Here is a 12,859-nt window from a genome sequence, read left to right as displayed (position 1 = left end):
GGAACTATAAACTGCAAAAAGACCTCACGTTTTAATCAGGCTGTGATTAAAACACAAGGTATGTGATCTTGGGGAACTTTCTAACTTTCTAATAGCCATTGTCCTTATCTGTAACCAGGAGGATAACAACACCTATCTCAAAGAACCATAAGAGGTAGAAAGAGTCAGTTATCTTCCAAGTGGTTGTCACTCAGTTACACAGGTGAAAAACATACTCAAGGCCACCCAGTTTGGTAGCTGCTAAAGCTATTTCCTTGCACTCTCTTGTTTCTCTGTCTTTGACCAACACTTAGGTCTTGCTCAAATACCATGGCTGTGATATGAGAATCTCTTATAGGAGAGGAGTGAGGAGAGACACTAACATCTCTTGAGAGTCTGCTCTGTACTGGGGACCTGCACCCTGAGCTATCCCTGTATTTCTTGAAGCAACTCTATGGCAAAGCCTATGGAAATGGGTGAAAAAGTCAAAAGAGCTGATATTACATTATCACATTTCAAGCATTCCTGAGCATTTTCTCAAGATTGTATTCACTTTATTCCCTCTTATTTGGACGCTGGGATAGCTGGAGATAAATCAGGTAACTGGACTGAAAACCTCTGGGAAATGAAAGTAACATTCACTTATGTGGAATAATTGGAATTTCTGGTTACTTGAAATTCCCTCCATTATGAAACTCTTAGAACTAAACTGCCAAGTAACTTACAGTGTTCCTGGGAATCTCACAGCTGTTTCAAGCAGCAAAACAACTTGGCCATCATGAGATGATGTGCCATGGCCAGTTTCCCAGCCAGTAGAGTATCTCAGCATTTGTCACTGGTCTATAAACGGTTTTTTAAAATTATAGATACCTGCTTGCCTCCAAATAACGAGAAATTTCAAGAGAAGATAAGAGTGCACCCCAGATCTAATCTAACTCTTTTCCATCTATGTTTTACAGAAAAGTGAATCCCAAAGAAGTGGATTTTCTTTTCTTCTTTTTGGAGAAAAGAAGAATTATTGAGGACCTACCATGTACCAACATTGATACATGGTCTACAATGTTATTCCATTTTTTTCTTCTCAACAATTGAGCCAAATAATATTATCCTCACTTGATAGCAATTGTAAGCCTGCTTATTTACTTGCATGATGCTACACACCACACAGGTCTTAAGTAGTAGAGCGAGGAATCAAGCTCTTTTAAGTTTTTTTAGTTTGTTTTTAAACCTGCAAGATCAATGTTCGTTTGGTCACACTATACACCTTATCTTAAATTACTTTCAGAGAAATTTAAAAAGTCATTTATTGATCCATTTATTCAACAAATATTTATGAGGAGTGTTGATATTGAATGAGGAGTGTGTTCTAGACATAGAGTAGTCAGGGGAGGTAATGAATTTGAAAGACAGTCATTCTCCACTGGAGGCTGGCTCTATAATGCTTTACATTAAGGACTACATGAGTCTGTCAGTAAGTTTAACTGATTCTGTTTGATCTGGTTCCCACAGGGATGGTATTGGGTGAAATCATATGAAATTTAATTTGGGGCATCTTATGTTGAAAATTGTGAGAGTCTTAGAAGGTGATTCACAAGTTAATCATTGACTCCACATATGGAGAATGAACATGTTGTGAGTAGCTTGCCATGTTAGGGGTGTGGGGTGTGGCAATCCTGCCAAGGAGTTAAACTGTTGCTGCATGTGACATGGTGAACTCCAGGTTAAAGATGGCTGATGGCCCAACACATGATCTTTGGAGAAAGGAAATGCTGGAATCATGTTCAAAATGTAGCAATTGAGCTGGTTGATATTTAGGGAGAAAATGTTTCCAGTTGTTAATGTATGTCAGAAGACATGTGAAGTTTTGGCAATGAGGGCTGGTTTCAGGGAAACTTTGCCTAATAGAAGGCCAACAAATGCAAACTGTGGGTCATACGGTTTATGGCACTGAGACCCGTGTGCTAAAGTTTATGATGGAACAACACAATGGTTGAGAGGTGGCGTGTGTGGAGTCAAGTAGAGTGGGGTTCAAACTTCCAGGTTTTCATTCCCTTGTGCTCTTGTGTTCAGGTGGGCTATTTAGCCTTCATGAGTTATGGTTTCCTCAAATGTAATACTAGTTTCTTTTTCTTAGCCTTGAAGTGAGGATAAAACGAAATGTTTTCTGTGAAGCACTTAGCCGAGTTCTCAGTTAACACCAAACCATAAATGATAGTAATTTAAATCAAATATTAGTTGATGGGAAAATAACAAAGAGGGCATATATTTCCAATAGTTTCTTTTTCTTTTTTTAATTTTGCAATACTTTCTTGTCTTGTGATAACACCAAGGTTGGTATTTTTTAAAGCATCTCTTACTTTTACTTTAAAAAAAAATCTATTTATTTATTTGATGGTGCCAGGTCTTAGTTGCAGCATGTGTGATCTAGTTCCCTGATCAGGGATTGAATCCAGGCCCCCTGCGTTAGGAGTGCAGAGTCTTAGCCGCTGGGCCATCAGGTAAGTCCCATTACCTTTACCTTTAGACAGTTCTGGAATTTATTCATGCAGAATGTGAGACAGTTCTTCTGGAATTTACTCATGCAGATTGTGAGTTCCCAAGAATAAGGGCTTTGCCTATGTAATCACCTCTGTATCCTCCACCTAGAACAGTGCCTGGCCAATAGTGGGAAGTCAATAAATATTTGTGGAATGAATGAATTCACTCAATCACTCAAACTTCAGTGTCCACAGTTAAGTTCCATAAATGTCACGAGAGACACAAAGACAAGTAACAAAGATTTCTCTCCCAAGGTATTACACTGAACTAAGAGAGAGAAATGTATTCATGGAGAAATGATATGCCAAGTAACTCTTTGAATAAGAAGAGGATTTTAGGCTGAGAATTTAGAGGAGGAAGGTTGAGTGGTATTTGGATTGAGCTTAAATCAAGTAGGAAGAACGTTGACAAGTGGAGATACCAGGGTCAGGGAGGGAATGGAGACTGTATTCCTGGAAGTGAAACAGCACCAGTCAAGATCTGGAGGTAGGAAAGAACCAGGTATGTTTGGGGACAAGGAGAAGTACAATATGGCTCACAGACAAGACTGGAAGGGAACTTAAGGACAGGGGCTGTTTCTGGAACACTTTCCACAGAGCCCAGAAGCCCATCCAAGGTTCAGTAAACAAGCTATGAGTCACCTCAATGGAGGACTGTGAAAGGGAGCATCCCCAAGGCCCAGTAAGAAGGTTCCACACTGTGGAATTAGCTACAGACAAGGAATGAAGCATGGGATTGATTAGCCTGTTGTTTCCAAACCCACCCACCAGCAGTTTCTGGGACAATTTCACCAAATTCTAGGAAATTAGGACTTTGGAACCCTGGGTTTATTGGCTTGGAACTAGGCTGTCTTTGTATTCAGATTCTAAATAAAGAATAATGGGACTTCCATTACATGAGTACATTTGTTTGGCAGGGCACAACACAGCCTTGAAGCACATCTGTGTCTAGCAGGTGGTTCAGCCCCATCCGTACCACCTCACCTTGGCAGTTAGAGCTGCTGGGAATTCTGTCTCAATTCTGCACCACCAAAGAAGAGACAGAACTGGGACACAGAGGACAAACTTCAGATTTTCTTTATGTCCAAGATCTCTCTATGAGATCAATCCCCAGATGATTCCCTCCTGCCTGGATTAGTGGAGGATGTAGTGTATGCTTTATTCAGCATATGCTATGTGCCAGACACAGCATCATCTCTTTGAATTTAATCTCCGCAACAACCCAATGAGGTGACTTTTATTATTATCAGTATTATACAGCTGAGACACTAAAGTTCTACGAGGTTCAATTGCTAAAGTAGTAAAGCACAGCTCAGCCTCAAAGCCAGGTCTGTTTGTTGAGTTAATTGCATTTCATTGCAACTATAGACTGCTTTTCTCTAAGGTAAAGAACATTTCCTTTGATGGGTACAAAGAGCTGAGGGAAAATGAGAAGCTTCCCAGAACTGGGGTTGATTTAGTGGGGGTGGAAGGGTGAGTTTCAGAATGCCTAAGAGGCAGAAGTCAAAGGTCAGCAAATGAAGTGGAGAAAATTACAAAACTAACAGCTCCTGCTTTTTCTCCTAAGGTGACAATAGCTTCCTCCCCTCACAGTGAAAGAAGCTGGTGTCTTAAGACTGGCGACATGGTCTCCTTGTCAAGGAGCAGGTATTTTGAATAACATACCCATAGTGCATCAGCTCCATGTCTGTGGCCACAGGAGCAAGGCTGCCGGGCCTCCCTGAGGTACACTTGTGTTTGAAGCTTGGGCACCCACCTTGAGCTGGACTTCATTGTCATTCCAATGAGTCATTCAGCCTGGGGTTTTGCATACACCAGACATAAGCTCTGTACATGACCTAGGAGCTGAGTTTCCCTGGCCACACCCAGCCTGGGGTACTTCCCCGGTGGTACTTCTGCACAACAGCCCAGAGCTGCAGTCACTACTGGAGTCCAGGGAAGGGAGTTGCTCCTCCGAATTTCATGGCATCCAGGGCAACAGGCAATCCAGAAGGAAACAAAGAAGGCAAACTGGAGTTAGCAATTCCCAGATTTCCCGTTTGGAATGAAGTCCCCTTTGGACTGGAGGAGAGGCAAGCCCCTCCACTCTGACAAACAGAAATGTTTTCATTCTGTCTTTTTTAAATTCGCCTCTAAAACTTCCTGAGTGCTCAGGCATACCAGCTCTGCAAACCCCATTCTCTTAATAATGGCAGTTTCCTCTAAGGACTTCTGTCACCAGTTGGTCTGAAAACTGGAAGGGGGAGAAGTAGAAGATTCTCCCAGACAAAGTGGGTTGTGAGGGTGGAAGGGAAGTCAAAATGCAGGCCTTGCTCGGCAATACTGAGAAGAGCAAAACAAAGCAAAACAAAAACCAGATCTGCGACTAATCTGCCAGCTGAGAGATGCCTCACTAGGATAAACAATTGGATAAGTAGTCAGACACTGAGGTACATCCAGGACTGGCAATCTCCTCATCAGTCTCCTGTCCAAAATGGCTTCCCTTTGTTCTTAGGAGAGAGATGAGTATCTTTAACCTGTCTACAAGGCCCCCAGACTGGGCCTGTCCCCTTCCTCACTGGGCTGTGGTCACACTGGCTTCATCTCCGTTTCTGGGACATGCCAGTACCACGCTCCATGTCATCCAGGGTCTTAAGCTTGTACATGCTCTTCTCTCTTCCTGAATGCCTATTCCCAGCCCACCCCACATCACTCAAAAATCAGGCCGAACAAATAAAATCATCTCTCTTTTTCCTCCAAAGAGGATGGTATTGTATCTTCTTGAAGGCAGGGACCCTGTCATTCTTGTTCACGCTCAATCCCCATGCCTCGACTAGTGCCTGGCACCTAGGTGAGGCTCAATAAATATTTGCTGAATGAATGAATGGATTTAGATTGCTTCAAACATAGAGACCCGTTTCATAGTTTCATTGCATAGAGTTGTCCTGTTGGACAAACAACGTAAACACAAAGCTGGCTATATAGCATGAAGTGAAGTGTAAGTCACTCAGCTGTGTTTGACTCTCTGTGACATCATGGACCATAGCCTACCAGGCTCTTCTGTCCATGGAATTCTCCAGGGAAGAATACTGGAGTGGGTAGCCTTTCCTTTCTCCAGGGGATCTTCCCAACCCAGGGACTGAACCCGGGTCCCCTACATTGCAGGCAGATTCTTTATTGCTGATTCACCAGGGAAGGTCAGCTATATAGCATACTTCTACAACATATCACAAGCTTGATGCCAATCAGTAAACAAACTGCACCTACAGGGTGCCAAGCACCATGCTCAGTGCTGTCAACTGGACAGTTCAACAATTTTCTGAATGCAGAAGCTCTCAAGGGATGCCTTGGTAGGTGTGGTAGGAGGCAGAGGATATAAGGAGAGTGCCTTGTATCTTTTCTGCACAAGAGACAGGCAGGAATTGAAATGACCAGTGTTGCACTCTCAACTCAGGCAGTGAAATAGTTCATCTAGGTAGAGTACTTTTTATCCCCACATATGTTTATTTACTTATTATTTTTAAAATCAAATTGTAATTGATTTAGAACATTGTGTTATTAAGTTTCTGGTATACAGCAAAGTGATTCAGAGATATATTCTCTCTCAGATTCTTTTCCATTACAGGTTACTACAAGATACTGAGTATAGTTCCCTGGGCTATACAGTAGGTCTTTATTGTTTATTTTATATATAGTAGTGTGCATCTGTTAATTCCAAGCTCCTAATTTATCCCATCCTACCTCTTTCCCCTTTGGTAACCACAAATTTGTTTTCTATGTCTGTACGTCTATTCCTGTTTTGCAAATAAGTTCATTTTTTTAAGATTCCACATATAAATGATATCATATAATATTTGTCTTTCTCCTTCTGACTTAATTTCATTTAGTGTGACAATCTCTAAGTCTATCCGTGTTGCTGCAAATAACAAGCTTTCATTCTTTTTTTATGACTGAGTAATATTCATTATATCTATCTATCTATCCATTACATCTTCTTTATTCCCTTATCTGTTGATGGGCATCTGGACTGCTTCCATGTTTTGGCTGTTGTAAACAGTGCTGCAGTGATCACTGGGGTGCATGCATCCTTTCGGATCATGTTTTTCTCTGAATATATGCCCAGGAGTGGCCTTGAAGGGTCATACAGTAGCTCTATTATTAGGTTTTAAGGAACTTCCATACTGTTCTCCGTAGTGGCTGTACCAATATCATTCCCATCAACAGTGTAGGAGGGTTCCCTTCTTTCTACACCCTCTTCAGCACTTACTGTTTGTGAATTTTTGATTATAGACATTCTGATTGGAGTGCCATTCATTCAGAGTACCTGAAGAACTATGGATAGAGGTTTGTGACATTCTATAGGAGGCAGGGATCAAGACCATCCCCAAGAAAAAGAAGTGCAAAAAGGCAAAATGGTTGTCTGAGGAGGCCTTACAAATAGCTTAGAAAAGAAGAGATGCTAAAGGAAAAGGAGAAAAGGAAAGATACACCCATCTGAATGCAGAGTTCCAAAGAATAGCAAGGAGAAATAAGAAAGCCTTCCTCAGGGATCAGTGCAAAAAAATAGAGGAAAACAATAGAATGGGAAATACTAGAGATCTCTTCAAGAGAATTAGAGATACCAAAGGAACATTTAATGCACAGATGGGCACAATAAAGGACAGAAATGGTATGGGCCTAACAGAAGCAAAAGATATTAAGAAGAGGTGGCAAGAATACACAGAAGAACTATACAAAAAAAGATTTTCATGACCCAAATAACCATGATGGTGTGATCACTCACCTAGAGCCAGGCATCCTGGAATGCGAAGTCAAATGGGCCTTAGGAAGCATCACTATGAACAAAGCTAGTGGAAGTGATGGAATTCACTTGAGCTATTTCAAATCCTAAAAGATGATGCTGTGAAAGTGCTGCACCCAGTATGCCAGCAAATTTGGAAAATGCAGCAGTGGCCACAGGACTGGAAAATGTCAGTTTTCATTCCAATCCCAAAGAAAGGCAATGCCAAAGAATGTTCAAACTACTGCACAATTGCACTCATCTTACATGCTAGCAGAGTAATGCTCAAAATTCTCCAAGCCAGGCTTCAGCAATAGGTGAACCATGAGCTTCCAGATGTTCAAGCTGGATTTAGAAAAGGCAGAGGAACCAGAGATGAAATTGCCAACATCCGCTGGATCATCAAAAAAGCAAAAGAGTTCTAGGAAAATATCTACTTCTGCTTTATTGACTACACCAAAGCCTTTGATCAAATGGATCACAACAAACTGTCGAAAATTCTTAAAGAGATGGGAATACCAGACCACTTGACCTGCCTCCTGAGAAATCTGTATGCAGGTCAAGAAGCAACATTTAGAACTGGACATGGAACAATCTGGTTTTAGAAAAGGCAGAGGAACCAGAGATCAAATTGCCAATATCCGCTGGATCATCGAAAAAGCAAGAGAGTTCCAGAAAAACATCTATTTCTGCTTTATTGACTATGCCAAAGCCTTTCACTGTGTGGATCACAATAAACTGTGGAAAATTCTGAAAGAGATGGGAATACCAGACCATCTGACCTGTCTCTTGAGAAACCTGTATGTGGGTCAGGAAGCAATAGTTAGAACTGGACATGGAATAACAGACTGGTTCCAAAGAGGAAAAGGAGTACATCAAGGCTGTATATTGTCACCCTGCTTATTTAACTTATATGCAGAGTACATCATGAGAAACGCTGGGCTGGAAGAAACACAAGCTGGAATCAAGATTGCCGGGAGAAATATCAATAACCTCAGATATGCAGATGACACCACCCTTATGGCAGAAAGTGAAGAAGAACTAAAGAGCCTCTTGATGAAGGTGAAAGAGGAGAGTGAAAAAGTTGGCTTAAGGCTCAATGTTCAGAAAACTAAGATCATGGCATCTGGTCCCATCACTTCATGGGAAATAGATGGGGAAACAGTGGAAACAGTGTCAGACTTTATTTTTGGGGGCTCCAGAATCACTGCTGATGGTGACTGCAGCCATGAAATTAAAAGATGCTTACTCCTTGGAAGGAAGGTTATGGCCAACCTAGATAGCATATTTAAAAGCAGAGACATTACTTTGCCAACAAAAGTCCGTCTAGTCAAGGCTATAGTTTTTCCAGTGGTCATGTATGGATGTAAGAGTTGGACGGTGAAGAAAGCTGAGCGCCGCAGAATTGATGGTTTTGAACTGTGGTGTTGGAGAAGACTCTTGAGAGTCCCTTGGACTGCAAGGAGATCCAATCAATCCATCCTAAAAGAGATCAATCCTGGGTGTTCATTGGAAGGTCTGATGTTGAAGCTGAAACTCCATTACTTTGGCCACCTCATGTCAAGAGTTGACTCATTGGAAAAGACCCTAATGCTGGGTAGGATTGGGGGCGGGAGGAGAAGGGGACAACAGAGGATGAGATGGTTGGATGGCATCACCGACTCGATGGACATGGGTTTGGGTAGACTCCGGGAGTTGGTGATGGACAGAGAGGCCTGGCGTGCTGCAATTCACGGGGTCACAAAGAGTTGGACACGACTGAGTGACTGAACTGAACTGATGGAACAATAGACTGGCTCCAAATCAGGAAAGGAGTACGTTAAGGCTGTATATTGTCAGCCTGCTTATTTAACTTATATGCAGAGTACATCATGTGAAATGCTGGGCTGGATGAAGTACAAGCCAGAATCAAGATTGCCGGGAGAAATATCAATAATCTCAGATATGCAGATGACAGCACTCTTATTGCAGAAAACAAAGAAGAACTATAGAGCCTCTTGATGAAAGTGAAAGAGGAGAGTGAAAAAAATTGGCTTAAAACTCAACTTTCAGAAAACTAAGATTATGGCATCTGGTCCCATCACTTCATGGCAAATAGATGGGGAATCAATGGAAACAGTGACAGATTTTATTTTTGGGGGCTCCCAAATCACTGCAGATGGTGATTGCAGCCATGAAATTAAAAGATGCTTGTTCTTTAGGAGAAAAGCAATGACCCACCTGGACAGCATGTTAAAAAGTAGAGACACTATTTTGCCAACAAAGGTCTCTCTAGTCAAGGCTATGGTTTTTCCAATAGTCGTGGATGGATCTGAGAGTTGGCCTATAAAGAAAGCTGAGCACTGAAGAATCAATGCTTTTAAACTGTGGTGGTGGAGGAGACTCTTGAGAGTCCCTTGGACTGCAAGGAGATCCAACCAGTCCATCCTAAAGGAAACCAGTCCTGAACGTTCATTGGAAGGACTGATGCTGAAGCTGAAACTCCAATACTTTGGCCACCTGATGCCAAGAAGCGACTCACTGGAAAAGACCCTGATGCTGGGAAAGATTGAAGGCAGGAGGAGAAGAGGACGACAGAGGATGAGATGGTTGAATGGCATCACTGACTTGATGGACATGAATTTGCGCAAGCTCTGGAAGTTGGTGATGGACAGGGAAGCCTCGTGTGCTGCAGTCCATGAGGTTGCAAAGAGTCGGACATGACTGAGTGACTGAAATGTACTGATTCTGATAGGTGTGAGATGGAATCTCATTGTAGTTTTGACTTGCATTTCTCTAAATAATTAGTGATGTTGAACATCTTTTCATACATCTCTTGGCCATCTATAGGTCTTCTTTGGAGAAATGTCTATAGAGGGAACATACCTCAACATAACAAAGGCCATATATGACAAACATATAGCTAACATCATACTCAGTGGTGAAAAGCAGAAAGCATTTCCTCTAAGATCAGGAACAAGACAAAGATGTCCACTCTCACCACTTTTACTGAACATCATTCTCATTACATCCCCCACCATGCTCCATTCTCCCTGGACTCCAGTGTTGACCTCCAGCTTTTACTTCAAGAAAAGTGAGGCCACGAGCACTGAAGTGCCTCAACTTCCTCTGTATCACTATATGTTTGTTTTCATCTCTATCCTACTTTATTTTCTTCCAAGTTTGGAAGGTTTAGAGATTTAGAAGCTGATGTTTGAGATTGAACACTCTTTCATTCTAGTGTTCTTAAAACTCTGGGCCCTGATCCAATCAGGAAGGCATGCAAGCTATCAGAAATTAACCTGCATTGGGTTAATGGAATGAAAATAGAATAAAATAGAATGAAAAGAAAATATCACGGCACATAGAATGTAAGGGTAAATATTGTCTTATAAACTTTGCTTTACATCTCTGATTGTGTGTATATCTTTGTGGGTGTACTGGGTTTTGTGAGAAATATGTTTCTTATAGTGAGCCAAAGTAAAAAATATGGAGTGTCAGCCTATTGAAAACCATTCTCCACCCCCTTCACATTTCCACAGCATCCTCATCCCTTCCACTATCTTCTATCCTTTCTACATATGTAGTCAATTGCTTACTTACTAGTGATTCTTTCCCTTTAGCCTATTAATGCTCTCTTACTTTAACTTGCTGCTGCTGCTGCTAAGTCACTTCAGTCATGTCCGACTCTGTGCGACCCCATAGACGGCAGCCCATCAGGCGCCCCCGTCCCTGGGATTCTCCAGGCAAGAACACTTGAGTGGGTTGCCATTTCCTTCTCCAATGCATGAAAGTGAAAAGTGAAAGTGAAGTCGCTCAATCGTGTCTGACTCTTAGCGATCCCATGGACTGCAGCCTAGCAGGCTCCTCTGTCCATGGGTTTTCCAGGCAAGAGTACTGGAGTGGGGTGCTTCCCTAATAGCTCAGTTGGTAAAGAACCCACCTGTGATGTAGAAGACCCTGGTTCGATTCCTGGGTTGGGAAGATCTGCTGGAGAAGGGAAAGGCTACCCACTCCAGTATTCTGGCCTGGAGAATTCCAAGGAGTGTATAGTCCATGGGCTTGCAAAGAGTCAGACACGACTGAGCGACTTTCACTTTAACCTTCCTTCAACTCACTCCTCTTCTTAGTCAAGAAGCACAATCTAAACTCTAGCTCCCTTCCCACTCCTCCAACCCCTACATCATTGAAATGGTTTTTTAAGAGAATGCATATGTTTTTCCCATGGCTAAATGGGATTCATATTATTTCAGTCTGGTATTAGTTGCAGTTTTGTGTTTATTTGTCATTGTTGGCCATCTCCTTGGAACTTTCAACATTCTATGTTTCTTTCCTGGTTCTACTTCTACCATTCTGATTATTTCTCTGCTGCGCCTTCATGAATTCTTCCTTTTTTTCCTACCCCTTAAAGCCTGAGTACTCTTCAAGGAATCAAGCCCACCTTGTGAACTTTTCCCATCCCTGTTTCCCTGTCTTACTCTCCTGCCCCATTTGATGACTTCTAAATTTCCATTCCCAGTCCTAACTCTCTGCTCAGCTTTTTTTTTTTTCCTCTATCAAGATGCCTGCCTAGTTTACCTCATTCTCCCACAGCAAGCTGAGTTTCAGATCATTGTCTCCAAACGTTTGGCTCCTGCATATCTTTTGATCAAGCTGTTTCCTGTGTCCTAAATGCCTGCTTTATTCATCTGTGTGAATAACTCTCGTGTGTCTTTAAAATTCAACTGAGGTATCATCTCTTTGAGGAAGCGAAGGTGTGCTGAAAGTTCTGCATCTCCCTAAGCATTTATCACACTGTGTCAGTGTGGTTTGTGTGTCTTTCTTATTAGACTCTAAGTACCTTGAGAGCGTGTGTGTGTGTGTGGGTGTGTGCCCTGTCGTGTCTGACTCTTTGCAATCCCATGGACTATAGTCTGCCAGGCTCCTCTGTCCGTGGAATTTTCCAGGCAAGAATATTTGAGTGGGTTGCCATTTCCTACTCTAGTGGATCTTCCCAACCCACATCTCCTGCATTGGAAGGTAGATTCTTTACCACTGAGCCACTTGGGAAGCCCACTTTGAGGGCAGGAAAGTTTAAATCATCTTTGCACTCCTAGTTTTTGCACACCTATCACAAGTTAAATAATTTTGCACACCTAACACATTTGAATCATTTTGCACACCTAACACAAGTGGCTGGCTAAGTTTTCAATAGATATTTCTTAAAACTATTGTTATGGTGGAGAATCAGAAAGTATTATGTGACTTCCTACTAGAGAAAGCCCTCAGGTAATTTTAAATGAAATACTCGAGGTAGACCCAGAGTCTAATGTATCTTAATAGTTAACTTTCCTAGATTTACTGTATAATTGGTCCACTTTTAAATTGCTTTATTCTGTATAGACCCAGAGATAGATGCAAAGAGGAAATTTGATATCAAAAACTAGAACTCAATTAGCTGTTAACTAAAACTAATGACTGAGAGAATAGACATTACACATCTTATCTAAGTTATTGAATAACCCAAAGGGAAAGAACTCAAGATGTGGTTGAATTTGTTCAGAATCTAATTAGAGAAACTCTTAAGTTGTACCACATTCATGACTGGATTTAATCACATTTCTAG

The sequence above is a fragment of the Giraffa tippelskirchi genome, chromosome 11 (assembly GCF_054371585.1).
Source record: "Giraffa tippelskirchi isolate mGirTip1 chromosome 11, T2T-mGirTip1v1.2.pri, whole genome shotgun sequence".
NCBI lineage: Eukaryota > Metazoa > Chordata > Mammalia > Artiodactyla > Giraffidae > Giraffa > Giraffa tippelskirchi.
The sequence above is the reverse complement of the archived record's forward strand: the minus strand, read 5'-3'. Positions refer to the sequence as shown.